Source organism: Hyperolius riggenbachi, chromosome 4 (assembly GCF_040937935.1).
Source record: "Hyperolius riggenbachi isolate aHypRig1 chromosome 4, aHypRig1.pri, whole genome shotgun sequence".
NCBI lineage: Eukaryota > Metazoa > Chordata > Amphibia > Anura > Hyperoliidae > Hyperolius > Hyperolius riggenbachi.
The window spans coordinates 11,526,316-11,553,207 of record NC_090649.1 but is presented as its reverse complement, the minus strand read 5'-3'; the positions used below and the strand labels follow the sequence as shown (position 1 = coordinate 11,553,207).

At 49.1% G+C, this 26,892-nt stretch overlaps 1 pseudogene; it reads right to left on the bottom strand.

Annotated features, from left to right (window-relative positions):
* Positions 1–26,892, bottom strand: part of LOC137571036 (zona pellucida-like domain-containing protein 1) — a 128,194-nt pseudogene that overhangs the window by 62,626 nt on the left and 38,676 nt on the right.

Here is a 26,892-nt window from a genome sequence, read left to right as displayed (position 1 = left end):
GCACGTATTTTCTGGGCATATCTGCCGACATGATTGCACGTATTTTCTGGGCATATCTGCCGACATGATTGCACGTATTTTCTGGGCATATCTGCCGACATGATTGCACGTATTTTCTGGGCATATCTGCCGACATGATTGCACGTATTTTCTGGGCATATCTGCCGACATGATTGCACGTATTTTCTGGGCATATCTGCCGACATGATTGCACGTATTTTCTGGGCATATCTGCCGACATGATTGCACGTATTTTCTGGGCATATCTGCCGACATGATTGCACGTATTTTCTGGGCATATCTGCCGACATGATTGCACGTATTTTCTGGGCATATCTGCCGACATCATTGCATGTATTTTCTGGGCATATCTGCCGACATCATTGCACGTATTTTCTGGGCAAATCTGCCGACATGATTGAATGTATTTTCTGGGCAAATCTGCTCACATTATGTGTATTTTCTTGAGAAAACCTGCACAATTATGTGAATTTTCTGGGGAAAGGGTCACCAAAACTTGGGCCCACTGTCTTTGCGTTGCACTTTTCAAGGGAACCTGAGGTGAGAATAATATTGAGGCTGCCATATTTCTCTCCTTTTAAGCAATACCAGTTGCCTGGTTGCCGTTCTGGTCCTCTGCCTCTTATTCTTTCAACCATAGACCCTGAACAAGCATGCAGCAGGTCAGGGGTTTCTGACAATATTGTCAGAACTGAGAAGATTAAGCTGCATGCTTGTTGCTGGTGTAATTCAGTTTATTACTGCAGCCAAATAGATCAGCAGGGCCGCCAGGCAACTAGTATTGTTTAAAAGGAAATAAATATGGCAGCCTCCATATCACTCTCACCCCGGGATCACTTTAAATTACAGTTAGCTCCGCCCTTATCCGGTCATTGCCACGCCCATTTTTTGCCGCGGCGCTACGCGCCGCAGGTTCTATCCACGCCCTTCGCGCGCCGCAGGTTATAGCTGCACCCATTTTTGGGCGCGGCGCGCTTCGCGCGCCGCAGGTCAGGGGGCCCCACAATTGATATTTTGCACAGGGGCCCACTGCTGCCTGTGTCCGCCACTGGCTAGTGCTAGTGCTATGATGCGGAACCAGCACATGCAGCTATTACAGGACAAGAGGGGGAAGGCCTAACACTCTGCCAGCATGCAGACACACAGCCCTGCTACTGCTAGTGCTACGATGCAGAACCAGCACATGCAGCTATTACAGGACAAGAGGGGGAGAGCCTGACACTCTGCCAGCATGCAGACACAAAGCCCCGCTACTGCTAGTGCTAGTGCTATGATGCGGAACCAGCACCTGCAGCTATTACAGGACAAGAGGGGGAGGGCCTGACACTCTGCCAGCATGCAGACACACAGCCCCGCTACTGCTAGTGCTAGTGCTATGATGCGGAACCAGCACATGCAGCTATTACAGGACAAGAGTGGGAGGGCCTGACACTCTGCCAGCATGCAGACACACAGCCCCTCTACTGCTAGTGCTAGTGCTATGATGCGGAACCAGCACATGCGGCTATTACAGGACAAGAGGGGAGAGAGCCTGACACTTTGCCAGCATGCAGACACACAGCCCCGCTACTGCTAGTGCTAGTGCTATGATGCGGAACCAGCACATGTGGCTATTACAGGACAAGAGGGGGAGAGAGCCTGACACTCTGCCAGCATGCAGACACACAGCCCCGCTACTGCTAGTGCTAGTGCTATGATGCGGAACCAGCACATGTGGCTATTACGGGACAAGAGGGGGAGGGCCTGACACTCTGCCAGCATGCAGACACACAGCCCCGCTACTGCTAGCACTAGTGCTATGATGCGGAACCAGCACATGTGGCTATTACAGGACAAGAGGGGGAGAGCCTGACACTCTGCCAGCATGCAGACACACAGCCCCGCTACTGCTAGTGCTAGTGCTATGATGCGGAACGAGCACATGCAGCTATTACAGGACAAGAGGGGGAGGGCCTGACACTCTGCCAGCATGCAGACACACAGCCCCGCTACTGCTAGTGCTAGTGCTATGATGCGGAACCAGCAGATGCAGCTATTACAGGACAAGAGGGGGAGGGCCTGACACTCTGCCAGCATGCAGACACACAGCCCTGCTACTGATAGTGCTAGTGCTATGATGCAGAACCAGCACATGTGGCTATTACAGGACAAGAGGGGGAGAGAGCCTGACACTCTGCCAGCATGCAGACACACAGCCCCGCTACTGCTAGCGCTAGTGCTATGATGCGGAACCAGCACATGCGGCTATTACAGGACAAGAGGGGGAGAGAGCCTGACACTCTGCCAGCATGCAGACACACAGCCCCGCTACTGCTAGTGGTAGTGCTATGATGCAGAACCAGCACATGTGGCTATTACAGGACAAGAGGGGGAGAGCCTGACACTCTGCCAGCATGCAGACACAAAGCCCCGCTACTGCTAGTGCTAGTGCTATGATGCGGAACCAGCACCTGCAGCTATTACAGGACAAGAGGGGGAGGGCCTGACACTCTGCCAGCATGCAGACACACAGCCCCGCTACTGCTAGTGCTAGTGCTATGATGCAGAACCAGCACATGTGGCTATTACAGGACAAGAGGGGGAGAGAGCCTGACACTCTGCCAGCATGCAGACACACAGCCCCGCTACTGCTAGTGCTAGTGCTATGATGCGGAACCAGCACATGCGGCTATTACAGGACAAGAGGGGAGAGAGCCTGACACTCTGCCAGCATGCAGACACACAGCCCCGCTACTGCTTGTGCTAGTGCTATGATGCGGAACCAGCACATGTGGCTATTACAGGACAAGAGGGGGAGAGAGCCTGACACTCTGCCAGCATGCAGACACACAGCCCCGCTACTGCTAGTGCTAGTGCTATGATGCGGAACCAGCACATGTGGCTATTACGGGACAAGAGGGGGAGGGCCTGACACTCTGCCAGCATGCAGACACACAGCCCCGCTACTGCTAGCACTAGTGCTATGATGCGGAACCAGCACATGTGGCTATTACAGGACAAGAGGGGGAGAGCCTGACACTCTGCCAGCATGCAGACACACAGCCCCGCTACTGCTAGTGCTAGTGCTATGATGCGGAACCAGCACATGCAGCTATTACAGGACAAGAGGGGGAGGGCCTGACACTCTGCCAGCATGCAGACACACAGCTAGTGCTACGATGCAGAACCACCACATGCAGTTATTACAGGACAAGAGGGGGAGGGCCTGACACTCTGCCAGCATGCAGACACACAGCCCCGCTACTGCTAGTGCTAGTGCTATGATGCGGAACCAGCACATGTGGCTATTACAGGACAAGACGGGGAGAGAGCCTGACACTTTGCCAGCATGCAGACACACAGCCCTGCTACTGCTAGTGCTACGATGCAGAACCAGCACATGCAGGTATTACAGGACAAGAGGGGGAGAGAGCCTGACACTCTGCCAGCATGCAGACACACAGCCCCGCTACTGCTAGTGGTAGTGCTACGATGCAGAACCAGGACATGCAGCTATTACAGGACAAGAGGGGGAGGGCCTGACACTCTGCCAGCATGCAGACACACAGCCCCGCTACTGCTAGTGCTAGTGCTATGATGCGGAACCAGCACACGTGGCTATTACAGGACAAGAGGGGAGAGAGCTGAGAACAGGATGAAGCTCCAGCAGAGGGGAGGTGCCAACAAGTAAGCCAGCATTCTAATAGGCTGCCCTGTGTTCACACACAAGAGAGGAGGAGGCGGAACTATTTCTGCTCTGTATGCTGTTCAGTGAGATCTAATTTGCTGTGCTCCCAGTCCCAGCATGATGCAATGCAAGCATCTAGACCACACACAGAGCTCACTGTATTGGGACACGGATGGGCCCCTGGATGCTTCAGGCCCGGTCGGGGTAATAGTTGTGATCACAAATTCGAATTGCCTTAAAGAGTAACTGTCAGGCTGCAGAAGCTAATTTAAACCTCTATTCTCCTGTGTTAAACAGTTTAGAAGGAAGCTCAAAAGCCATTAGTGAAGATAAAAATTTCAGTTACCTTTGATGTGTGCTTATCAGCAAGTCTGTTATAGACCCATAAAGACGCAAGCCGCAGCTAAACTGCAAAGCATTCTGGGGCCCTCCCCTCGGCTGCTAATGAGACGTTACAGAAGCTTGTAATCAGTCTAGCTGTGTAGCACTGATAAATCTCGGGGCAGAGTACTCTGCAGGAGTCAGCTATTGTTCCTAGCCACATGGCTCATTAATATTCACTGCACACTGTGTTGTTCAAGTAGGAGCTTATCTGTGATCAGGAAGCAGGCAGGACATGACGACACATTTGACAGAAAAACATGGAGCCTGCCATGAGCTGTCAGGAGCATCATTCTCTGCATATACTATATACAAATTCTGTGAAATCCAAACGTGGACAGTGAAATGCATATGTAATGTAAGTACAGCCAATCTTTAGCTACTGATATATGTGTTTATTTTCTCTGAGACCTTATACCTAACAGCTCCTCTTTAAAGCCTTTTTTTTAAAGGGAAACCACAATTAAATGTATGTGGAGGTGTAATTAAAAAAAAATGATGGTGTAACGATCGGTGTCAGCACGCAGAGAGAATCTGATTATTGGTGATCTGCAGTATCACCAAGAATGCAGATATATACCTGATTATTGATGATCTGCAGAATCACCGATAATCAGATATATTGCTAACCTCTGGACACCTATGGATAAGTGAGTGTTTGGTGTAACAGTAATACTTTGAGTAATGTACCTGCTGAGCAGGTGGTATACAATATAGAGACACAGCTCTGGGAGAACAGGAACCTTCCAGCAGCCTGAGGCTCTCCGGGGGGAGGAGTCAGGCTGGAGACGGAAAGGACCTAGGAGCAGGGCCGGATTTGTACTTTTTACCGCCCAAGGCCAACTATATCGTCTGTATGGTTGCTATCTCTGTGTGCCCCAACGAGAATTCAACTTACTTTCCATCATTGGTGTCACAGACAATAGCTATTTTAGTAATATGCGTATAGATTATATGTTATGTTTTGAACTTTTATGGTATGCTTGCCATCTCATTGACGATGGACCCAATGTGTCACCATGAGAGTTAGGCTGATGTGTACCTGCAGGATAGCGCTTACATATCTTGCAGGGACAGCACAAGTACAGGACAGAGAGTTCAAAGGTTAAAGCTGTCCTTGTAGATAGGGATGGCTGCATAGAACAGCATTACTGCCACTCACTGAGCCGCCCCTAAACTTCTGGTGCCCTAGGCCATGGCCTATGTGGCCTTGCCAGAAATCCGGCCCTGCCTAGGAGTGAGTGACACCTAAGATGGATGTCACCATCTGATCTGGAGACTATCTCTTAAGGGGAGAGATAGCTCTCGAGGTCGGCCAGGCCGGGTCGGCAACACACTGACAGATAAAGTACAAAGACAGAAGGCTGATTCAGTAAGTAAAGCAGGGTCTGGCAACGGAATACCAGATATACGAGGTACCGAATCAGAAGACAGAGGAGTAGTCAGAAAAGCTATAAGTCATAATATATATCAAACAATGCCTATTCTGGGTGCGAGGTCCTTGGCCTCAGCACCCCGGAACTAGTCTAAAGGATACACAGATGATAATACAGTATTCCCTAGACTGGGTGTGAGGTCCGTAGTCTCAGCACCCTGGAACTAGTCTGAAGTATAACACAGATGATAACACAGTTCCCTAAGCTGGGTGTGAGGTCCTTGGTCTCTACACCCTGGAACTAGCTTAAGCATAAACAGAATACAATTCAAATAATCTGGCTAAGTGTGAATTCCCAGGTCCACCTGGTTCAAACACACTGAAGGATCTGACTAGGTCTGAGTGCTTCCACGTAGTGATCGCAACGGCAGACAACCTGCAAGTGTCCAGCAGGAACTATATATGGAGTAGTGCTCTCCAGCACCACCCCTAATTGCTCAACCAATAGTATCCTGCTCTGGAGTCAGCTGATCGGCGTGGTCAGCTGACTCTTCCTGCTTAGTATAAGAATTCTGCCTCTCAGCGCGTGCGCGTGTATTCCTAAGCCTGTGTGCACTAACAGACCCAGCCACACCAGACACACGCTGCCGCGTGCAAACCGCCGCGCTGGACGCGGAACCAGCCGCCATACTGTTGTTGCATGCGGCAGCTTTTCCGTGTTCTGCCCTGCTACCAGACACACGCTTCCGCGTACAAACCGCCGCACTGGATGCAGAATCAGCCGCCTGCTCAGTAGCACATGTGGCGGCTTTTCCGCGATCTCTCACAGATGGAAAACGTTTTTTTCTGTATTTGCTTCTTTTTCTTCTCTTTATCTTTTTCTTCACCATATTATTTTTCTTTTTTACCATCTTCCTTCTCATCAACATCATCTTCATCATCTTCTTCTTCACTGGCACCTGTTTTTTCTTCTTCTTCTTCTTCACCTGGTTCTTCTTCTTCTTTTGGTTCATCTTCCCTTTGTTTTTTATCTTCTTCTTCACCTGGTTCTTCTTCTTCATCATCTGGTTCTTCTTCATCAACATGGTTCTACTTCTTCTTCTTCTTCATCATCATTTGGCTCTTCTTCTTCTTCTTCTTCATCATCATCTGGTTCTTCTTCTTCTTCTTCACCTGGTTCTTTTTCTTCTTCTTCACCATCTTCTTCTTAATTTTTTTTTGTTCATATCTACCCAACTTAATGTTTTTTCCCTTACAGAACGCAACTGTTTTAAGTTTTTTTCTTCAACAGCATAGCTAAATTTGTGGCATGATAGCTAGTGGCACATGGCAGCAGTGTATAATTCTGTGGACCCTGGTGGGTGGAACGCAGACAGCAGGAGGTTAAATGCAGCAGCAGGAGAAGAAGGAGTGACGTGTGGCAGCAGGCAATGTAACAGGCCATGGCACCTAGCGTTGGTACCACGGCTGTAATAAACACCATACAGCAGAAAGTTCTGGAAAGCAGTCGTGCAGCCCACATTGTGTCCAATACACAACTGGGACAGCACACTTTTCAACCCAGACACCTCAGAATTTTTATTTTTTTAACAACAAAACGTAGCTATTGTAGTGGCGTAATAGCTAGTGGCGCATGGCAGCAGCGCATAATTCTATGGACCCTGGCAGTGAGAACACAGACAGCAGGAGGTTAAATACAGCAGCAGGAGGAGGAGGAGTGACGTGTGGCAGCAGGCAATTTAACAGGCCATGGCACCTAGCGTTGGTACCATGGCTGTAATAAACACCATACGGCAGGAAGTTCTGGACAGCAGTCGTGCAGCCCACTTTGTGTCCAATACACAACTGGGACAGCACACTTTTCAACCCAGACACTTCAGATTTTTTTTTTTTTAACAACAAAATGTAGCTATTGTAGTGGCATAATAGCTAGTGGCTCATGGCAGCAGTGCATAATTCTATGGACCCTGGCAGTGAGAACACAGACAGCAGGAGGTTAAATACAGCAGCAGGAGGAGGAGGAGTGACGTGTGGCAGCAGGCAATGTAACAGGCCATGGCACCTAGCGTTGGTACCACGGCTGTAGTAGGTTTCGGACAGCAGTCATGCAGCCCACATTGTGTCCAATACACAACTGGGACAGCACAGTTTTCAACCAAGACACCTCCGAATTTTTTTTTTTTAACAACAAAATGTAGCTGTTGTAGTGGCGTAATAGTTAGTGGTGCATGGCAGCAGCATAATTCTGTGGACCCTGGCGGTGAAAACACAGACAGCAGGAGGTTAAATACAGCAGCAGCAGGAGGAGGAGGAGTGACGTGTGGCAGCAGGCAATGTAACAGCTGTAATAAACACCATACAGCAGGAGGTTCCGGACAGCAGTCGTGCAGCCCACATTGTGTCCAATACACAACTGGGACAGCACAGTTTTCAACCCAGACACCTCAGAATTTTTTTTTTTTACAATAAAATGTAGCTATTGTAGTGGCGTAATAGCTAGTGGCACATGGCAGCAGCACATGATTCTGTGGACCCTGGCGGTGGGAACATAGACAGCAGGAGGTTAAATGCAGCAGCAGGAGGAGGAGGAGTGAGCAGACAATGTAACAGGCCATGGCACCTAGCGTTGGTACCACGGCTGTAATAAACACCAACAGCAGGAGGTTCCGGACAGCAGTCGTGCAGCCCACATTGTGTCCAATACACAAGAACAGTAATAACAGTAGCTATTTTCAGGGTGTGTAAAATAGCTAGTGGCAGCAGCACATAACAGAGTGGACCCTGGTGGTGGTGGTGGTGGGAACACAGACAGGAGGTTTAACCACCCTGGCGTTCTGATTAAATCGCCAGGGTGGCTGCGGGAGGGTTTTTTTTGAATAAAAAAAAAACTATTTCATGCAGCCAACTGAAAGTTGGCTGCATGAAAGCCCACTAGAGGGGGCTCCGGAGGCGTTCTTCCGATCGCCTCCGGCGCCCAGAATAAACAAGGAAGGCCGCAATGAGCGGCCTTCCTTGTTTTGCTTAGATCGTCGCCATAGCGACGAGCGGAGTGACGTCATGGACGTCAGCCGACGTCCTGACGTCTGCCGCCTCCGATCCAGCCCTTAGCGCTGGCCGGAACTTTTTGTTCCGGCTACGCTGGGCTCAGGCGGCTGGGGGGACCCTCTTTCGCCGCTGCTCGCGGCGGATCGCCGCAGAGCGGCGGCGATCGGGCAGCACACGCGGCTGGCAAAGTGCCGGCTGCGTGTGCTGCTGTTTATTTGATGCAAATCGGCCCAGCAGGGCCTGAGCGGCAGCCTCCGGCGGTGATGGACGAGCTGAGCTCGTCCATACCGCCCAGCTGGTTAATGCAGCAGCAGTCAGAAGGACATATATGGCAGCAGACAGCCTAGGCCATGGCACCTAGCGGTGGTACCACAGTACCTAAAGAAAAACCAAGCCAAATTAGCAGGGACTGAAGGTTGATGTTCTCCAAAAATAATTCCCAGGCACCTCATGTCCTCCGGTCGCCGACAACAGGGTCCTGGAACATGCCTTCAATCCAGGCTTGGTTAATCTTAAGGAATGTGAGTCTGTCCATGGACTCTGGGGACAGATGAGAGCGCTTCTCTGTGACCACGCCACCGGCCACACTGAAGCATCTCTTGGCCAGCACGCTGGAAGGGGCAAGACAGGACTTCCAGGGCGTGCTGCGCCAACTCACTCCAGATCTGCAAGCACTCGACCCAGTACTCCAAGGGGTCCACAGGCTCCTCGCCGGTGTTAAGCCCACTGAAGGACCCCATGTAGTCAGCCACCATCCGGGTCAGGCGCTGGCTGTGACTTTGAGAGGAGGATGCTGCTGCACGCACCTCCTCTCTCAGTTGCTCTACCATCATGTAGAGTGCCTTAGTCAATGACAGCAAGTCTCCTGGGCACCTGATGCTGCTGCTGATTGCAGGCACCAGCTGCTGAGCTGGCTGGACAGGGACAGAGGGGGTGGAAGGCTGGGGTAAGGCTTCCCCAATCGCCAAACAAGGATCTGCTGCAATTCCCTTGTTCGCTGCTCAGGGTCTCCAGCAGGCAGGAACTGACCCATCTTCCTTTTCAGCCATGGGTCCAGGATCATGCTGACGCAGGCGTCCTCCCGAGCTTGCATCTGCTTAACCCTGGGGTCTGTGCGCAGGCACCGCAGCATATGCCCTGCCATGGGGAACAGGGTGGATCGTCCAGCAGAGACATCAGGGTCAGTGGCCATAATGCTCTGGCCCCTGAGCCTCTTCCTCCTCTCTCCACCCTCGCACCACTGCTGCTGTGCTCCGCTGTTCCCCCTTAACAGCAACGTCCAGCACCTCCAACTCCTCCTCCTCCTCCTCCAACAACTTAAAATCCTGTGCAGAAGTGGACTGCACAGGCGGCTGCTGTTCCAGTTGGATCAGGGCCTCCTCTCCCACATCAGATCACAAAGTGCCCTGTCCAGCAGACAAACAAAGGGCAGCCACTGGCAGAGGGATGCCCGTTCCTCACTCACCAGGTTGGTTTCCTGCAGGAAGGGAGCCAACACCAAGCAGACCTGCTTCATCTGCCCCACTGTGCGTTGGAGAGGATCTGGAGTTTGGTGGTGCCAGCGAGAGTGGCCTCAACAATGTAGTGGTTGACAGCCCTCCTCTGTTCAAGCAGCCGCTCCAACATCGCCAGGGTGGAATTCCAGCGAGTTGGCACATCAATGACTAGCCGGTGTCGTGGCAGGCCCTCGCGCTGTTTGATGTTGGGCAGGTTTTCTGCGGCAGCGGCTGAGTGCCGGAAACTGCAAACAATTTTCAGAGCCGCTTGCAACAGATTGTCCATCCCGTGGTAGTTGTGCATGAACTTCTGCACCACCAGGTTCAGGACTTGGCCAAGCACAGGACGTGGGTCAAGTGTCCCCTGGTGATGGCAGCCAGCAGGTTGGCGGCATTGTTGGACACCACCAATCCGACTCTAAGGCCTCTGGGGGTCAGCCATGTCTTCTCCTGCTCCCTCAGGTAGTGGAGCACGTTGGTTGCAGTCAAACTGTTTTTTCCCAGGCTTCTCATCTCCAGCAGCGCTTGGCAGTGGTGGGCTTTCACGCTGCTGTTGAGGCAGGGTCGCTTGGCGGCGGGAGCTGCTGCTTCTCCCCTGACCCCGCGTGGTGGCACCACATAGTGGACTACTGGTGGTGCTGCTGCTGATGCGCCCGAGGATGGACCTGCTGCTTCCTCGCTGGCGCATTCCCCCAGGCTGACCCAGTGAGCCGTGAAGGACAGGTAGCGATTTATCCCAAAATGCCTGCTCCAGGAGTCCATGGTAATGTGGATCTGCTCACTCACAGCGTGATCGAGCGAGCGGCCCAAGTTCACCATTGCGAACCGGTGCAGTGCTGGGATCGCCGTGCGGGAGAAATAGTGGCGGCTTGGAATTTGCCACTTCGGGATCCCATACTGCAGGAGCGTTCTCATGTCACTCCCCTCCTGCACAAAGGAGTATGGCAGGAGCTGAGAGCACATGGCCCGGGCAAGCAACCCATTCAGCACCCGGATTCACCTGTTGGTGGGAGGCAGAAGCTTGGTGACACCGAGAAATGAGTCGCTGAGTAGGGTCTGGCGGCGTTTGCCTGCACGGGAGGAAGAGGAGGCAACTGTGGAGGGAGCAGATGAGGCCACTGAGGACTGGCTGCACGGGGGGGAGCAGTGACTTTCTGTGCTCCTGCTGCTGATGCTGGATGAGCAGGAGGGTGGGATGCTGCTGCTGCTGTTGCTGAAGTCTGTGCAGTGGCTTTCTGGCTCTCTAACCACTGCCTGCGCCACTGTCCTTCAGCTTCAGAAACTCACTGTGCTCCTCAAAATGTTTGGTCTGCAAGTGGGTCTGCAGGCACGAGGTACACAACTTGTTGAGATCACGACCTCTGCTCAGGCTGGCACCACAACTGTGGCAAATGGCACGGGTCTTATTGTCAGTGCACACAGTGAAGTACTGCCAAACTGGGTATTTTAACTTGCCCTTCAAGCTTGAGGGCTAAGGAGCTTTTTTGCCTTTGGAGGGCTGTTTTTCCCCTTTGCTTGGAGGATGTTTGGTGCAGGTGGTGGTAGTGACTGAAGCAGCAGGCTGTGGCTCCTGCCTTCCATGCCCTGTGCCAGCCACCATGCTGCTGCCGCGCCTCTGTGCCAGAGACGCCTCCTCCTCCGATGATGAGCTGCCTTCACCCAACTGTGGTGGTGGCACATAGGGACGATCCAGCACCTCATCATCATCATCCCCAAACATCTCCTCTGGGTCCCCAACCAACTCTTCTGCCCCAACATCACCTGCATCAGGCCCCTCCTCTTCCTCCTCAGGAAATTTAGGTTCTTGTACACCGAAAACAAACTCCTCCACCTCCTCCTCCTCCTTGCATTTCCCCATCATCTCCTCCTCAAACTGGGCAACCACATCCTTCAAAACGCTCACGGTCCTTGGTGTAAAAAGCACGCTCATTGAGGGCAGGCTGGCCACTGGGGTCGACGCGACCTCAAGCGGTTGTGGAGGGCGGCTGCTGCTGCGGACCGGAGTGCTGGTGGTGGCACTGGTCTTGCTGGCGCTGAAGGTCTGGCTGGGAACGGTGGCTTGCTGCTCCGCCATCAATTCCACCACAGCCTGTGCCTGACTGTCCGCAATGGGCCGGGGACAATGACTTGTCTCAAAGATGGGCGCAACACGCTGCTGTTGCACCTCTGCTCCATCCTCCACAACTCTGTGGTCAGTGGCTGGCGGCGGACCAGTCACAGACATACTGGTGCTGCCAGTGGCTGCTGCAATGACGCTGCCTCTCCTGGTGGTGCCTCACCCTCTACCTCTGCCAGTCATTGTACAATAATATACAAATACAATAAGAAAAACAATATATATATATATAAAGGGCGGGAAGGGCTGTAAACTTTAATAAAGAGCCTGGGTTGGTGGGGTGAGTGACAAAAAAAATGAAAGTTTTTAAATAGTAGTAGTATTACTACTAGTAGTGTAGTTTACAGTAGTCGATAACTAACTCGTGTGACAGACAGTGACAAATAAAAGTCTGTCACACACTGACGCAATCAATAGGGCCGGGCAGATGACAGTCACAGATCACAACAGATGCTGGCCTGTGAAGTAACTATTACACAGTAGTGACGCTGCGGTACTAAATATACTCACAGACTAGCAGTACAAATTAAGTAAACTAGTACGTAGGTAACACAACTACTACTAACTATAATCCCTACTAGTAGTGTAGTCTACAGTATTCAATAACTAACTCATGTGACCGACAGTGACAATCAAAGTCTGTCACACACGGACGCAATCAATATGGTCAGGCAGAGATGACAGGCAGTCACAGATAAAAGACTAACAGTACAAATTAACTAAACTAGTAGTACTAGCACACAACTAACTATAATCCCTAACCTACCTAGGCTAGTAGGCTAAAGCTACCTAGGCTAGCAGGTCCTAGCCTGCACACAGACATGACACTAGCCTAGCACAGTATACAGTATATACACTACACTAGCTGACTGAACTATAACAATCAAATCACTATCTATCTATAAATCAATATAATCAATGTGTGTAGAATGTGTGTAGGATGTAAAACGCTGGGTAAACAGTGAAAAAGGGTAACAGTAAAAAAGGGCGCAGGAGGCTAGTGGACAAATCGGGCGCCGCCATTCACTCCCATAATAAATATCGTTTAATGGGCGCCCGATAGGAAAAAAGGGCGCCGGCGAAAAATAACGTTTTAAAAGCGGCGCCCGGAGACTTAATGTTTTATTACTGCTTCTCATGATTACACATTATTTAATGATTTATACATTTTTTCATATTATTTTTAAACGAAAAACAGTACAATATGTTTTTCAAACATTATTTTTAAACGAAAAACAGTACAATTTTTTTTTTTTTTACATTATTTTTAAACGAAAAAACCGCACAATATGTTTTTGAAACTTTATTAATGCTTATCACAGGGGGGTCTTAGGTTTAGGCACCAACAGGGGGGTCTTAGGTTTAGGCACCAACAGGGGGGTCTTAGGTTTAGGCACCAACAGGGGGGTCTTAGGTTTAGGCACCACCAGGGGGGTCTTAGGTTTAGGCACCAACAGGGGGGTCTTAGGTTTAGGCATCAACAGGGGGGTCTAGGGGTTAGGCACCACCAGGGGGGTCTTAGGTTTAGGCACCAACAGGGGGGTCTTAGGTTTAGGCACCAACAGGGGGGTCTTAGGTTTAGGCACCACCAGGGGGGTCTTAGGTTTAGGCACCAACAGGGGGGTCTTAGGTTTAGGCATCAACAGGGGGGTCTAGGGGTTAGGGGTAGGTACAGGGAGGGTCACTTAGTAAAAAAATATTTAAACGTTATTATACGTTTCACTATTTAAACGAAAGATTAACGTTTTTACAATTTCCCATTTAATGCACATTATTTAATGATTTATAACTTTATAAAACATTAATTTTAAACGAAATACAGTACAATACATTTTTAAACGTTATCCATGCTTATCGTTTAAAACCCCGCGCCCTTTTTTCCCAGCGCCCCTTTTTAACGTACGCGTGAAAAAGCACTTGCTCAGACGAGCAGCAGCACTGGAGATGCTCTCAGTATCACAGAGTCACAAAGCAAGGACGCGTTCCCTAAGATGGCCACTGCCTTATATAGAGGAGGGGAGGGTCAGGCTCCCCTCCTCTGATTGGTTGCTAGGGCCTTGGCTGGGGGCCTTCTGGTTGGCTCAATGATGTCATCCCCTGGATACCGCAATCCGAACTAGTGATCACGGGTTCACACCCATGATCACGGCCGAATTCGAGAGTGACTATTCGGATACATTCGTATTCTAATTCGGGATCAGTATTGATCTTCGAATTCGAATTCTGGAATCATGAAAAATAACCTGTGATCACGGGTAAATTTGAATTTGAGATCACTGGCGAGCACCCATGCTAGCTACGCCTCTGCGCGAAACAGACCGTTTTTTCAATGCAAGTGTGAACCGGGCCTTGCGCATAATTTGACAGGCAGAATTTTTCCAGTGAGACGGCCTTCCGGTACTGAATTCAGCAGCAGGGACTCACCTGGAATAAGCTGCCGCAGGTTGAGCTGTCGTTGATTGAGAAGACAAATTTCAGGAAAGGATATGGGCCCGACAGGTCGATGGTCCCCTGGCAGGTGGGATTCGAGTAAATATCGTTCATAAACAGCGAGGTTTCATTGTATCCAGTGTAGTATACTGGGCAGAGGTAAATGGATAGGATCATGTTCTGTGGCCCGCATGTCACCAAGATGTCATCATATGCTGTAGCAAAGCAAAGGGGGAGAAAATGGAAATCAAGTAAAAAAAGATTAAAATGCAAACTCTGATATAAAAACAAATCAAAGCCAAAATGTTTCTTTTCTGTGTTTGACAACTTTGGGAAGCTTAGAATGACTCTTGTGTGTTGTTGTTATTATTATAATCCTATATATTCAACCTCATGAGAAGGCATAACCCCATTCTGTCCCAACTGACTATAACCATATCATAACCCACATTCTTACCATAAAGAACCACCAATTGACGTTGGAAGTATAGACCAATGCAGCCCAGTTTATTAAATTTTAACTTACAGCATTTTAATATAGAACATAACACTTGTATCACCAAACCAGTAAACTGATCAATAACCAATCAGTATTTGGAGCGAGGAAACTGGAGGTTTAATAAGAAGAACCTTGAGAATGCAGCCGTAAACCAGCCCAAGACGCTTCCGCCGGCTCGGGGACAGCTGCATGCCCATAAACAACCTCATTGCAGACGATCACTTGCAGCCAGGAATTCCCCCGCATGAACTCCTCCAAACCCTTAGAGAGACTCTGAAGTCGCAAAAAACATCTTTCTATTTAACAAATATGTGTGATATGTTATCCGTGGATAAACCGCCACATTCCCGCCACTGTACATTATCTAAATCACTGAGACTTCAGTGTCTCTTTAACCATCGTCCTCTAGAAGCTTGCCCCGCCAACGCCTGCAATGATGACAGAACTTGACATACCCACCTAAAGAGGGAGGGTGGGTGGGAACTTTCTTCCTCCTTGCTATCCGCTTTGCTCCTCCCACTTCCTTCTCTACCACCCAAATCCAGGCCCAGGACTCCTCCTATTCCTGCCTCTGGCCCAGCCCTCTTCCCCTCCAGATGACTTAACCCCCTCACTGCTGGACAGGGGCTAGCCCTATCATGTGGGTCCTTCCTAAGGGCGCTGCTCTCCCTCTTCCTGGCCCTGCTTTCTATGCTGTGGACTTGGAGGATGACTGCTTATGATGTCACTGACCTTTCCTATGGTCCGTTGCCTCTAGAAAGATAGACCACCCCCACTGTGTCCCCCTCGTCAGACGCCCCTTCTCTCATTATAATGGTAGCCACAGCTGCCCCCCCCCCCCCAAGTAGGTAGACCTCTCTAGTATAGGTAGGTATCCAAAAGTGCACCCTCCCCCGTATAGGTAGTCCGGGTAACTCCTCCCTCCTCGTATAGACAGCCACCCACCATGCATTGGTGTCAGTGGGGGTATGTAGCGTCCTTCTGACTCCCCATTTCCAACACACACACCCGCAGATTGCCAGTGAGCAGAAAAGGAGAGAGCAGCGTATAGTAACCTTGCTACACACTAAAAATGCAGGAAATGATCAATGACCTCACTTCCTCATCTGCAGTGTACTCTGAGGTCACTGCGTCGCTCTTCCCTCTGTTCACATTGTCGCTGATCCGAGGCCTGTGTGTGAATGACGGGGAGGCAGGGGCAGCCATACAAGTCACAGACAGGGTGGCCCTGGTCCTGGCAGCATGGGAGGCCCTGCTCTGGATGAAGCCCCGAGTAGCCGCTTGGTTTGCCTAGCTGCACCCCTGCTGTCTGATCTGAGGCCTGTGTGTGAATGACGGGGAGGCAGGGGCAGCCATACAAGCCACAGACAGGGTGGCCCTGGTCCTGGCAGCATTAAGGGCCCTGCTCTGGATGAAGCCCCGAGTAGCCGCTTGGTTTGCCTAGCTGCACCCCTGCTGTCTGATCTGAGGCCTGTGTGTCAATGACGGGGAGGCAGGGGCAGCCATACAAGTCACAGACAGGGTGGCCCTGGTCCTGGCAGCATGGGAGGCCCTGCTCTGGATGAAGCCCCGAGTAGCCGCTTGGTTTGCCTAGCTGCACCCCTGCTGTCTGATCTGAGGCCTGTGTGTGAATGACGGGGAGGCAGGGGCAGCCATACAAGCCACAGACAGGGTGGCCCTGGTCCTGGCAGCATGAGAGGCCCTGCTCTGGATGAAGCCCCGAGTAGCCGCTTGGTTTGCCTAGCTGCACCCCTGCTGTCTGATCTGAGGCCTGTGTGTGAATGACGGGGAGGCAGGGGCAGCCATACAAGTCACAGACAGGGTGGCCCTGGCAGCATGGGAGGCCCTGCTCTGGATGAAGCCCTGAGCAGCCACTTGGTTTGCCTAGCTGCACCCCTACTGTCTGATCTGAGGCAGATCTATTACTGCCACCACACACTAGGCATAGATTCTATGTAAGGGCAGATTGTGCCATTCAATGCAGCGCAACTCTACGGGCTATTTATCTGCCGGCGCCCCCAACCTGACGCCAATCAATAGCTTCCATCCGCCATGTTCAATGCATTTGATCTATTTCGTGCAAACATTGACCAGACGACTGATCGATCAGGCCACCTGCGGAAACTTCTAGCAATTTCTAGGAGAACTAATCAGAGTGGTTGAAAAATCGATGGGAAACATCGATAAATATATGCCCACCTAAACCCTGTCTGTGGCATAAAGGAGCAAAGGCTGGATAATGTATTGGTTAAAGACACGGCCTTAAAGGACTCACAAGGTGACAAAATAACTGTAGCTTTACTGACCTGGGACTTTTTCCAGCCATCTAAAGTCACGTTTGCCCCTCGCCACATCTCCCGTCTTCTCCCATCCCCACTGGCAGCCTGCTCATGGGTTGCCGTCTCCTGCGCATGCACGGGTGCATGTGTGCGAATGCGCCCACATCGTCAGGAGCGTACTGCGCCTATGCAGTATGCTGTAAGTGCAGTACACTGCTAGTGATGTGGGCGTGTTCACCACAGGTGCATGTGTGCGAATGCGCCCACATCATCAGGAGCGTACCGCGCCTATGCAGTATGCTGTAAGTGCAGTACACTGCTAGTGATGTGGGCGCATGCATGTGTGCAACAGTCACTGACACATCCGGGGCTGGCGATCTTCAGAATCTGCCAGCGGAGATGGGAAAAGACCAGAGCTGTGGGGAGGGACACACGTGACTTATAGGGGCCTAAAGAAGCCCCAGTAAAACTATTTTTTAGTTACCTTATGAGTCCTTTAACCACTTCAGTCTATCTGGGCGACTATAATCGTCCATATAGACACCACTCAAATCTACCTGGGCGCATATATGCGTCCAGTGTTACAGGGGCAGTTGCACACTCATGTGCGCAAATGCCGCTCGTTTCCATTGGCATGTCCATGTTGGTTATTAGAGAAGGAAAGCAAGGGTTCCCCGAACCAATTACAGAGCCTGGAATAAATGAACTTAACCCCGATCAGGGCTCATGTCCACTCATAATAGGGCCCCTCCTATGCTCCCTTGGCTCTGACTGCCACTGGTGGAGGAGGAAGAAGGAAAAAGTCCAGGCTCCTCCGCCTTGCCTGCTTCCCTTCCTGATACCTCCTTTCCCATGAGAAATCTATTCCTTTTCACAAACGGATCATCAGGTGGCGCTGTATGGCTGATATTGTGGTGAAACCCCTCCCACAGTGTGATGTCAGGACCATGGTTCTGACATCACACTGTGGGAGCTTGTTGCATTGTGGGAAATAACAGCTATTTACAGCTGTTTCCAACTGCCAAAAAAGCAAGCAGCATCTCCTTCCACTGACATCACCTGCTAGCAGTAAAAATGTCACCATGTGATAAAAGTCTGAATGTAAATCAGGGAGAGGAAAGATTTTACAATGGGCAAACACTGACTAAATCATTTATACATAATTATGGTAAAAATGAAGCACTTTTTTATTACATTATTTTAACTGCAGTTCCTCTTTAACTGATGGGAGTAAAGTTTAGAGTCAGTTTAACACATTTTTCAGTAGATAAATACATATATTTTAATCCAGTAGATCTGTACATCAGTCCTGAAAGGACAAATGAGGAAGAAAAAGAGACAGAGGGACTTGGTTCCCAAAGAGGGACTGTCCCTCCAAAAGAGGCATGGTTGGGAACAATGCTACAGCCACTTACAATGTGGTCTTTTGGTTTATGAGCTACTTTCTGTTTATTTAGGTCCTCCTTAGGCCTCTTGCACACTGCAAGAAATTCCATTTCAGATTCCGCTTTTTAATCAGTTTTTACACCCGATTCAGATTCCGATTTGCAGTGTGCAGGGAGCAAACTGCAAATCTGAATCGGAATCGGATGTTAAAACTGATTAAAAAGCGGAATCTGAATCGGAATCGCTTTCAGTGTGCAAGAGGCCTTAAAGAGACTCAGAGATGAAGTAACATAATAGATTTATACATACCTAGGGCTCCCTCCAGCCCCAGCCGCACAGATCGCTCCCACGCCGCCGTCCTCAGCCTTCTCAATCGCCGGTACCGGGCCTCGTAACTTCGGCCAGTCGCAGCCAGTTTTACGCATGCACAGTGAATCCCTCCATGCCTTACACAGTACAGAGGGAGCGTACTGTGCTTGCATCGACTGGCCCTGACTGGCCGAAGTTACGGGACCCGGTACCGGGGCTGCAGAAGGATGAGGACAGCAGCATGGGAGCGATCCGTGCGGATGGGGCTGGAGGAAGCCTCAGGTATGTATAAATCTATTATGTTACTTCATCTCTGAGTCTCTTTAATTCCAACGATGGAGATTCTCCAAGGATAACAGAGACGGCAACACAAACTTGTCATACGGTTCTATTTTCCACAGCCAACAACTTCAAATGAGTTCTGTCAAGTTTGAATAATGACAATGAAATATAAATAGTTTACCATACCTGGTGCTCTAAATGTAGTCCCGCAAGTACTGATGTCCAAGCACTGATGCTCATAAACGAGATAAAGAACCAGAAACCAGCAAAACATCTGCTTCAGTCCCCTTGATGCAAAGGCCTAGATAGAAAGAGTTCATGAAGATTACTCTTGCACTTGCTTCACAGATTGTGCGTTATAGTGATATGGCAGGTTATACAACACAGGACAAATGTCACTCCATGCCTAGGATTGTGCCAACAATGGCCCAATCACCTCCTTGGGTTCACATTATGTTGCTCTTGGTATTTCTGTGGAAATTTGACAGGTCTATGTAATAATAATACTTCTGATGATGTTTTATTGGACAAGCATCAAGAAATAAGAGGAGGAATCTGCCCCAGGTTCCTGATTGGTTTACGTTTCATTGGGGCGTTGTTTGTGTTGGTGTTGGCAGCGTTCATTGGCTACACAACTCTAGTTCAACAGCCAAATGTGGCCACTTGGACCTATATAACAGGAACATACATATAACAACCATCCTAAGTCAAACAAGATAGATGTCTTCAAAATGGTTAGTTAATCACAGTGCTGGTCGTAATGGAAAAATCTACGCTTACGGATCATTACGCGTAATTTTACGCTATTACGCATTACGCAATTACGGTTACGGCGTAGGAAATTATCTACGGTACATCACTGTAATTATGCGTAAACTTACGCAGTTACGCGTAAGAATACCGTAATGAAGGCGCTTACACTACGATGTTACGCGTAGTGCCGTAATACCCATTAATGCGTATTTTTTGACGCATGCGGACAATATGTATGCAATAGCCGTCAATGTGACAGTTATTGCGTACATATCATTCGTATGCGTCAAAACGTACGCTTATACTGAAGGGCGGGAGAAGATACTATTGGTTGCTTAGGATGTTGACTGATTGGCTACTCTTAGAAAATGGGAGATTTTACGTTAGTAATTACGCGTAAAATTACGCGTAAGTGTTCGTAAAATTACGCATGCCTAGCAATTACGGTAGACAGTGTAATTACGATACCACTTACGGTCTTACGCGTAAGACCGTAAGTTACGCGTAAATTTACATTGAATTACGATGCGTAATTACGCTCATGCGTAATTTCGGCCCCGCACTGGTTAATCAAACTCCCCAACACCGCCATGATGAACTCAGCAATTTTTTGAGGGGTACGTTAACAGGGATGAGCAGAAACTACGCCAGTGCGAATTTACGCATCGTAGTTTATAGGCGAAGTTTCAAACCTACGCTTATGAATTTACGCGTAGCGAAGTACCGCTACGGGTAGCTTACGCCCACTATGCGTAGTTAACATGGGTATTGCGTAGTGAACTACGAATGCGTTACTCGCGTCTAATTTTCCGCATGCGGTTGTATGCATACAAATTTACGCATTGGAAAGGGGAATGTACGCATAGAAGGGTTCCTAGAATATGCATTTCTAAAGAAATTAATGCGTACAATTTTCTGCATACGGGCATAAGTATCCGCATACACTACGCTTCGCACTACGCGTAATTGCGTATTTTAACGCGTATTCTATGAAATGCATACAAAGCAAATATTTGTTTTCGGAGCCGTAGTTTGGCGAAGCGTAATTGCGTCAAACTACGCGTATTTCCAGCGTAGCGAAGTTGGCTGACTACGACCATCCCTGTACGTTAAGTCTAACTGTGACTTTAAGGAGGACAAATTATTTCCCCTTAGACAAAAACGATGCATTCAAATCTCACCTTTTATTTTTTTTCAAGAATAGTAAAACGGACACGTCATTGTCCATACAGATAAAACCAAGACAACAATAGGACTTCCTTCCATACAGCTTTTGTTGTAAGACAATGACTAGTTTATTTTCACTATACAATATCCGTTCCAAGAACAGTATCGCCTTCGGTAACCCTACAAGGTTTTGCAGCATAAGCGGTGCCATCCAGCTAGCTATACAATTCAACGTAATACAGTCACAGTACTCACATCACACTGTACAAAACCACATATTGATGCTTTTCGTGAAATAAAGTTCACTTCTTCAGGAGCTTGTCACGGGCTAATTGGAGAACATACTTTGTGAAGAAATATCTAGTGCTGATGTTTGCAGATGTCCAGGCATTCCCTTGTGATCTATCCTCCTATTTTATACAGAGGTGGATCACGCAGTGTTCCTTAAAGTGTACCTGAGACCAAGCAAGAAAAATGATTGATACTTACCTGGGGCTTTCTTCAGGCTGTGGGTTCCCCTGCCGTCTCCCTAGGCCACTTGGTTTGTTTGCTAGCTGGCTTGGTAACTTGGCTCAGTTGTGATTCATCACACATGTGTGGGCCGGCTGAGAGCACTCCCCGTCTTGCACCCATGGCTGGGAGTGTTCTACACTTGTGCATTAGTACTTCACAGTCACAGACAGGGCCGGGCCGAGGCAGAGGCGAGAGAGGCTCCAGCTTCATGGCGCAGTGTAGGAGAGGGCAGGCCAAGGCAGAGGCGAGAGAGACTCCAGCCTCAGGGCGCAGTGTAGGAGGGGGCGGGCCAAGGCAGAGGCGAGAGAGACTCCAGCCTCAGGGTGCAGTGTAGGAGGAGGCGCAGGGCCAGGCAGAGGCGAGAGAGGCTCCAGCCTCAGGGAAGCAGTGTAGGAGGGGGCGGGCCAAGACAGAGGCGAGAGAGGCTCCAGCCTCAGGGTGCAGTGTAGGAGGGGGCGCAGGGCCAGGCAGAGGCGAGAGAGGCTCCAGCCTCAGGGTGCAGTGTAGGAGGGGGTGCAGGGCCAGGCAGAGGCGAGAGAGGCTCCAGCCTCAGGGTGCAGTGTAGGAGGGAGCGCAGGGCCAGGCAGAGGCGAGAGAGGCTCTAGCCTCAGGGTGCAGTGTAGGAGGGAGCGCAGGGCCAGGCAGAGGCGAGAGAGGCTCCAGCCTCACGGTGCAGTGTAGGAGGGGGCGCAGGGCCAGGCAGAGGCGAGAGAGGCTCCAGCCTCAGGGTGCAGTGTAGGAGGGGGCACAGGGCTGGGCAGAGGTGAGAGAGGCTCCAGCCTCAGGGCACAGTGTAGGAGGGGGCGCAGGGCGGGGCAGAGGCGAGAGAGGCTCCAGCCTTAGGGTGCAGTGTAGGAGGGGGCGCAGGGCCAAGGCAGAGGCGGGAGAGGCTCCAGCCTCAGGGCGCAGTGTAGGAGGGGGCACACAACTCACTCAGCTATCATTCCCCTATTGTATATGAAGCAGAGAGAAATAAGAAAAGGGGATACATGGCAGTGACTGCAAGCCAGATAAGTAGAGATTAAGGTTTTAGGGGGTTGGGGACCCTGGGGCGCCTCTTAAGGTGGCCATACACTTATAGATTTGCAGCAGACTCGACCATCAGATAGATTTCTGTCAGATGCCGGTCAAGTCGAATCTGTCAGGAATCTTATGTGAGCCACACGCTAGGAACAGATTTCCAATAGATTTCAGAATTTATGAATGAATCTAAATGCATTATTGGCCCATTAGATCCAATGCAACTCTATGGGCCATGGATCTGCTACCAGCAGAAGATCGAGGCAAATCTTCCATCCTGTCAGATAGATCAAATCCATCGGAACTGATCGAAATCGGCCACAAATCTATTGATAGATTTGAAATAATCATTCTGGTCACAGAATGCTTCCGGCTATGGGAGCGGAGTGGGGGGCGTGTGCGGCGCACTGCCAGCCTGCACATGTACAATGAGCACAACCCGAGTGGCCTGGGGAGATGGCAAGAGAAGCCTGAGGGGGGCTGGAGGGAGCTCCAGGCAAGTATCAGTTCTTTTATATATTTTATATGTATGGGCTGGATTACACAAGTGGGATAAGCTTCAATTCTAAATCATTCATTTTCGCATGAACATGTGTGCAGTGGCGTAGCTAAGGAGCTGTGGGCCCCGATGCAAGTTTTACAATGGGGCCCCCCAAGCACTCTATACATAGCAATTGATACGGCGCACCAAAACCTGCCAATGGCAACTACAGTGTCAAAAACGCACATTCATTGCGTTTTTCATGCGTGTTTAATGTGCTTTTAATTAAAAAGTAAAGATTTCTGATGTTTTCTACTTCCTGTTGTCTTCCTAGTGATTTGCATACATTAACCACTTGAGGACCACAGTCTTTTCGCCCCTTAAGGACCAGAGCCTTTTTCTCCATTCAGACCACTGCAGCTTTCACGGTTTAATGCTCGGTCATACAACCTACCACCTAAATGAATTTTACCTCCTTTTCTTGTCACTAATACAGCTTTCTTTTGATACTATTTGATTGCTGCTGCGAGTTTTACTTTTTATTATATTCATCAAAAAAGACATGAATTTTGTAAAAAAAATGACTTTTTTAACTTTCTGTGCTGACATTTTTCAAATAAAGTAAAATTTCCTATACACTTGAGCGCGAAAGTTATTCTGCTACATGTCTTTGATAAAAAAAAAAACATTCAGTGTATATTTATTGGATTGGGTAAAAGTTATAGCGTTTACAAACTATGGTGCCAAAAGTGAATTTTCCCATTTTCAAGCATCTCTGACTTTTCTGCGCACCTGTCAGGTTTCATGAGGGGCTAAAATTCCAGGATAGTACAAATACCCGCCAAATGACCCCATTTTGGAAAGAAGACATCCCAAAGTATTCAGTGAGAGGCATGGTGAGTTCATAGAAGATTTTATTTTTTGTCACAAGTTAGCGGAAAATGACACTTTGTGAAAAAAAAAAAAAAAAAAAAAAAGTTTCCATTTCTTCTAACTTGCGACAAAAAAAAAAATGAAATCTGCCACGGACTCACTATGCTCCTCTCTGAATACCTTGAAGTATCTACTTTCCAAAATGGGGTCATTTGTGGGGTGTGTTCACTGTCCTGGCATTTTGGGGGGTGCCTAATTGTAAGCACCCCTGTAAACCTAAAGATGCTCATTGGACTTTGGGCCCCTTAGCGCAGTTAGGCTGCAAAAAAGTGCCACACATGTGGTATTGCCGTACTCAGGAAAAGTAGTATAATGTGTTTTGGGGTGTATTTTTACACATACCCATGCTGGGTGGGAGAAATATCTCCGTAAATGACAATTTTTTTATTTTGTTTACACACAATTGTCTATTTATAGAGATATTTCTCCCACTCAGCATGGGTATGTGGAAAAATACACCCCAAAACACATTATACTACTTCTCCTGAGTACGGCGATACCACATGTGTGGCACTTTTTTGCACCCTAACTGCGCTAAGGGGCCCAAAGTCCAATGAGTACCTTTAGGATTTCACAGGTCATTTTGAGAAATTTCGTTTCAAGACTACTCCTCACGGTTTAGGGCCCCTAAAATGCCAGGACAGTATAGGAACCACACAAATTACCCCATTTTAGAAAGAAGACACCCCAAGGTATTCCGTTAGATGTATGGTGAGTTCATAGAAGATTTTTTTTTTTTGTCACAAGTTAGCGGAAATTGATTTTAATTGTTTTTTTTCACAAAGTGTCATTTTCCGCTAACTTGTGACAAAAAATAAAATCTTCTATGAACTCACCATACTCCTAACGGAATACCTTGGGTGTCTTCTTTCTAAAATGGGGTCATTTGTGGGGTTCCTATACTGCCCTGGCATTTTAGGGGCCCTAAACTGTGAGGAGTAGTCTTGAAACCAAATGTCGCAAAATGACCTGTGAAATCCTAAAGGTACTCATTGGACTTTGGGCCCCTTAGCGCACTTAGGGTGCAAAAAAGTGCCACACATGTGGTACCGCCGTACTCAGGAGAAGTAGTATAATGTGTTTTGGGGTGTATTTTTACACATACCCATGCTGGGTGGGAGAAATATCTCTGTAAATGACAATTATTTGATTTTTTTTACACACAATTGTCCATTTACAGAGAGATTTCTCCCACCCAGCATGGGTATGTGTAAAAATACACCACAAAACACATTATACTACTTCTCCTGAGTATGGCGATACCACATGTGTGACACTTTTTTGCAGCCTAGGTGCGCTAAGGGGTCCAACGTCCTATTCACAGGTCATTTTGAGGCATTTGTTTTCTAGACTACTCCTCACGGTTTAGGGCCCCTAAAATGCCAGGGCAGTATAGGAACCCCACAAGTGACCCCATTTTAGAAAGAAGACACCCCAAGGTATTCTGTTAGGGGTATGGTGAGTTCATAGAAGATTTTATTTTTTGTCACAAGTTAGTGAAAAATTACACTTTGTGAAAAAAACAATAAAAATCCAATTTCCGCTAACTTTTGACAAAAAATAAAATATTATATGAACTCATCATACACCTAACAGAATACCTTGGGGTGTCTTCTTTCTAAAATGGGGTCACTTGTGGGGTTCCTATACTGCCCTGGCATTTTACGGGCCCAAAACTGTGAGTAGTCTGGAAACCAAATTTCTCAAAATGACTGATCAGGGGTATAAGCATCTGCAAATTTTGATGACAGGTGGTCTATGAGGGGGCAAATTTTGTGGAATCGGTCATAAGCAGGGTGGCCTCTTAGATGACAGGATGTATTGGGCCTGATCTGATGGATAGGAGTGCTAGGGGGGGTGACAGGAGGTGATTGATGGGTGTCTCAGGGGGCGGTTAGAGGGGAAAATAGATGCAATCAATGCACTGGGGAGGTGATCGGAAGGGGGTCTGAGGGGGATCTGAGGGTTTGGCCGAGTGATCAGGAGCCCACACGGGGCAAATTAGGGCCTGATCTGATGGGTAAGTGTGCTAGGGGGTGACAGGAGGTGATTGATGGGTGTCTCAAGGTGTGATTAGAGGGGGGAAATAGATGCAAGCAATGCACTGGCGAGGTGATCAGGGCTGGGGTCTGAGGGCGTTCTGAGGTGTGGGCGGGTGATTGGGTGCCCGCAAGGGGCAGATTAGGGTCTAATCTGATGGGTAACAGTGACAGGTGGTGGTAGGGGGTGATTGATGGGTGATTGATGGGTAATTAGTGGGTGTTTAGAGGAGAGAAGAGATGTAAACACTGCACTTGGGAGGTGATCTGATGTCGGATCTGCGGGCGATCTATTGGTGTGGGTGGGTGATCAGACTGCCCGCAAGGGGCAGGTTAGGGGCTGTTTGATGGGTGGCAGTGACAGGGGGTGATTGGTGGGTGGCAGTGACAGGGGGTGATTGATGGGTGATTGACAGGTGATCAGTGGCTTATTACAGGGAATAACAGATGTAAATATTGCACTGGCGAATTGATAAGGGGGGGTCTGAGGGCAATCTGAGCGTGTGGGCGGGTGATTGGGTGCCCGCAAGGGCCAGATTAGGGTCTAATCTGATGGGTAACAGTGACAGGTGGTGATAGGGGGTGATTGATGGGTAATTAGTGGGTGTTTAAAAGAGAGAAGAGATGTAAACACTGCACTTGGGGGGTGATCTAATGTCGGATCTGCGGGCGATCTATTGGTGTGGGTGGGTGATCAGAT